Raw genomic sequence first — 4236 nt, forward strand, 5'->3', positions numbered from 1 at the left:
TACATTAAATAAATATCAAACTTGCTAGTAGCAGGGCGATCGGTGTCTTTTGAAGCATGTTTATATATCATAAGATTGTGGCAAAAAGAACAAGTTAATGCATGTAAGTGATTAGAACAATGCCTAATATAAAGTGCTCAATGAATGTTATGAATTAAAAATATCGTCATCTTTCCTGATCACCATCATCATATACTGTAAATAATATTTATGTTCTGGCTTATCAGATAAACCGAGAAGCGATTACTAGCTTTTAAAATATATGTACTTGTCTGTTTCCCCTAGCTAGGATGCTTTTGATAATTAAAAAGGAAAGAGTTTTTAGGTGCTTGGCTTGGCAGCACATAGACTAAAATTGGAATGATACAGAGATTTTCTTGGCCCCTGTATAAGGATGACACACAAATGGGAGACTTAGGGAGGGACTAGTGTGCCAGATAATAAACCACATCACAGAAGCTGTATAGGTAAAAAGAGAAATAAGCAGAAAATAAAGGAACAGATTTTACTGCCAAGAGATACTATCTACAACGTGATTCTTAATATTTTGAACAATACTTGGTGGGATGTGAAATATTTAGAGATACACCACAAATTGCTTTCGAAATACAGTTTCTTGTTTTTATAATGGTCGTCTAGAATAGTTTTAGAAAATTGTGCAAATCACAAGTATGCACCTTGATGAAATTTTATAACGTAAGGCCATAAAACCGTGACCCAGATCAAAACATAGAACACAATATCATGTCAGAAATTTCCTCTGATTCCTTCTTTGTAATTCCGTCAGCAGAACAGTAGCCATTATTTTAATTTGTAGCTAATATATTAATTTTTCTTCTTTTTAAGAAGTCTTATGAAAATTGAATTTTTTGGGTCAAGCATCTTTCCTCAACATTATTATGTTTATATAATTTATTTTATCTTTATCACAGATTTTTCTTTTCCATTGTTACATAAAAGTCCATTGTATGCATATACTTAATTTAATTATCCATTCTATTACTAATGGGTTACTTCCAGCTTTTCAATATCATATTTTCATACCTTATTTCCCCAAAAATAAGACCTAGCCAGACAATCAGCTCTAATGTGTCTTTTGGAGCAAAATTTAATATAAGACCTGATCTTATTTTGGTATAAGACTGGGTCTTATGTAATATAATATAATATAATATAATATAATATAATATAATATAATATAATACCAGGTCTTATATTAATTTTTGCTTCAAATGACACATTCAAGCTGATTATCTGGCCAGGTCTTATTTTTGGGGAAACAGGGTATTGGTGTATTATTTTATGTATGTACTATATTATATTATTGTTAATTGTATATTTCCCATGGTTTTTTCTTTTTCTTCTTTTATGAATGATTAAATATTTCTTATTTTTCCTCCCCTATTAGCTTGTTAATCACACAATATTTTACTACTATAATATTAACTTTTGGAGTATGGCATTTATCTATAACTATGCATTAGTGCTTTTGTCACTTCCTGGACAATTCAAGGACTTTTGGAATATGTACTCCATGTGTACCTTCTTCCATCTTTTTTTCTACTGTGTCATATGTTTTTATTTTATATGTATTTTCACTCCTATATGGCATTCTTGTTATTTAAAGTCAATATTTATTGAGACTTATCCATATAATCATTCTTCTTTTGTTCTTTATTTCAGAAGTTTAGTGCTTTTAGCTGGGATCATATTCCTTTTAAGAATTCCTACTCAAAGAATACCTGTAATATTTACTTTGATATTGAGGGGTAAAAAAAAATTAATTTTAGAATGTTAAAACAATATACTCTCAAATAAATGTTATTTATCTAACAATAAAACGTCACAATTCTGCTCTCAAATTAGTAAAAAATTTTAAAAGGAAAGATAAAGAATGAGTAGCCGTCATTGGTGAAGGTAGGAGGTGATACAAAACAGGAAAAAAAGTGTATAAATATATCACATGGGCATAATTAAAAGTTCAATGTAGGTAAATATAATAAAAATAAAACATTATAATGGTGGTTATTTAGGCTATGTTGTACAATAACATTATAAGCGAAGTATAAATCCAAAATTAGTGTTCAGTTATGTAAAGTTTGCAGGGAAAAACTGTTATCTGAGACTGCAATTGTTTTATTTTCTATATCTAAATAATATTTTAGACCTCTATTGTATGTTTGGTTCTTTTCGTATTTTCCATATTTGTTCTACAATGAATGTGCATTGTTTTGTAAGTTTTGTTTTGAATGTCAGCACGCCCGTTATTCAGAATAACACATCCTCATCTTCAGATGTACAGCTCGACTGTCTCTGAGTTCCCCTGAGGAATATGACCAGCTGGAGGGTTCTTGCATGTCATCTAACAGATGTGCTTTAGCATGCCCAGTTCTCAGGGTCCTTTGGTCCCTTCTTCAGGACACTTCTGGATTCTCCATGTCATTTACTTTCAGTCATTTCCTGTTCTTGCAAGCTTCCCATGGCCATCTCAGCTGCATATTAGAATCAGCTACACCAGCTGCAGAGGCCCTTGGCAAAATATTAAATGCTGAACATGGGAGTGCATCATATCCATAAATTCTCCCCTCATCAGTTTTATAGTCTGCTTTCCTTCTTCCGTAGAGCATCCTCAAGTTAGCTTCCAGGCGTGTTCTCCGGATACCTAACAGTACACATTACCAGACCCAGCAGCTCAGTCTGTCATCTCCTCCTTGCTTAGCAGAACCCACAGTTTCCAGGTGGGCCATGCCTATACTTCAACCTAACTGTAGGCCTACTTTCCAGGGCAGTGGTGGGGTAGGAACATCCTGAGGTGAGCAAGTATTGTCTTTTAGGGCATGCGCTCTCTACTTTACCTTCAGATAATTGGATAGTTTCTGTCTTCTAGCAAGAGGGTGTGAGCCATCAGTCCATGCAGGCTCTGGGGTTCAGAGTCTGGGGATGCAATGTGCTTGAATGCATTCACCTGGGTAGCCCATTCCAAATATCAGTGTCTTGTTTCTTCCCTTCAGAGCCCTGGCTTTGGCTCAGGAGACTTGGTTAGATTGGCTGGAGTCTCCTTGAAGTTCTCCTTCTCTTAGAGTGAATTCCTTGACTTGGTCTACAGCTTAGTCTGCTTCTAGCTGCAAAAAATAGGGTCTCTTTATATACTGACATGGAGGTTAATTGGCTTTTCATGCTGTAGGCTGGTAATTGGCTGAGCTGAGCTTCACCTTGATTTCTTTTCAGTGCATCAGTAAGACTTAATATCCAACAAATTTCACAGTCCTTGTGATTATTTACCCTCCCCTCATACCTCTTAAATGATCAAAATATTGCAAAAGCCAATGCAGTAAAAAACTCATTTCATGTGACTATAAACAAAATTTTTATTTAAAAAAAAAAAAAAGCCTTCATTTTCCAAACAAAACATTAGTGAGAAAAGAGGCATCGGTTTTCTTTTTCCTTATTGAGACAAATTTGAGACAATCGTGAATATTCTTTGATGTTGCACCAATACTCAACAACTGGTAATTTCTTAAAGGTTATTTGCAACCTAAAATCTGAAACTCAAGCAATGAATGTTTTGTGCTGTGTTATATTAACATCCATTGGTCTATCCTGCACTTTGAATGTTTCTTTTCCTTTTGCATAAGTCCATATCTTTGTGTGTTGGTCATTTAGAAAATATTGGTTCACTGAATTATGCAGATCTCTCAAATATTGACATATTTCATTCCATAATATAGAAACGATACATTTGTTAAGATTGCCTTCAAAATCAACACATGTCTTAACTATTATTAAGTTGCAAACTCACAGTGGTCAACCTAGGTTTCCAAAATTCCAGTTTTCTCATGAAAGCTCAGATTTTATCACTGGCAACAAATACTGTCAGTTTAATTCCTTAAACTGACAGGCTTACTTTGTTCATTTTCAAGAAAATTTCTGCCAAATACCAAAGTCTGAATAACCGTAGTTGTCTGTCAATTGTTCTTTCAAGTAAAAATAGTTTTCCCTGAAAAAAAAAAAAGCTAGTTCAGCTCATCACTCAACAATTGCATAAGCATAAGACAACCACTGTACTTCAGTAGGCAGCCCAAGTGTTTTAGGAATGTTTCCTATTCCATTACACAAAATGATTAAAAATACGTGTACTGCATGGTGGGAATTTAATAAAATTAAGAAATTTTACAGAAAGACAAATACCATATTATCTCACTTACACGTGGAATAAATGAGCAAACAAGACAGAAA

At 33.6% G+C, this 4236-nt stretch overlaps 1 non-coding gene across 1 annotated transcript; it reads left to right on the plus strand.

Annotated features, from left to right (window-relative positions):
- The first annotated feature begins 325 nt into the window (after positions 1-325).
- On the plus strand, positions 326-429 carry LOC141569028 (U6 spliceosomal RNA). Its single transcript, XR_012492423.1, has one exon. It is a non-coding gene; the product is annotated as a U6 spliceosomal RNA (small nuclear RNA).
- The last annotated feature ends 3807 nt before the right edge of the window (positions 430-4236 follow it).

This window comes from Rhinolophus sinicus, chromosome 12, assembly GCF_057876585.1.
Source record: "Rhinolophus sinicus isolate RSI-liver-muscle chromosome 12, RSI-T2T, whole genome shotgun sequence".
Lineage (NCBI taxonomy): Eukaryota > Metazoa > Chordata > Mammalia > Chiroptera > Rhinolophidae > Rhinolophus > Rhinolophus sinicus.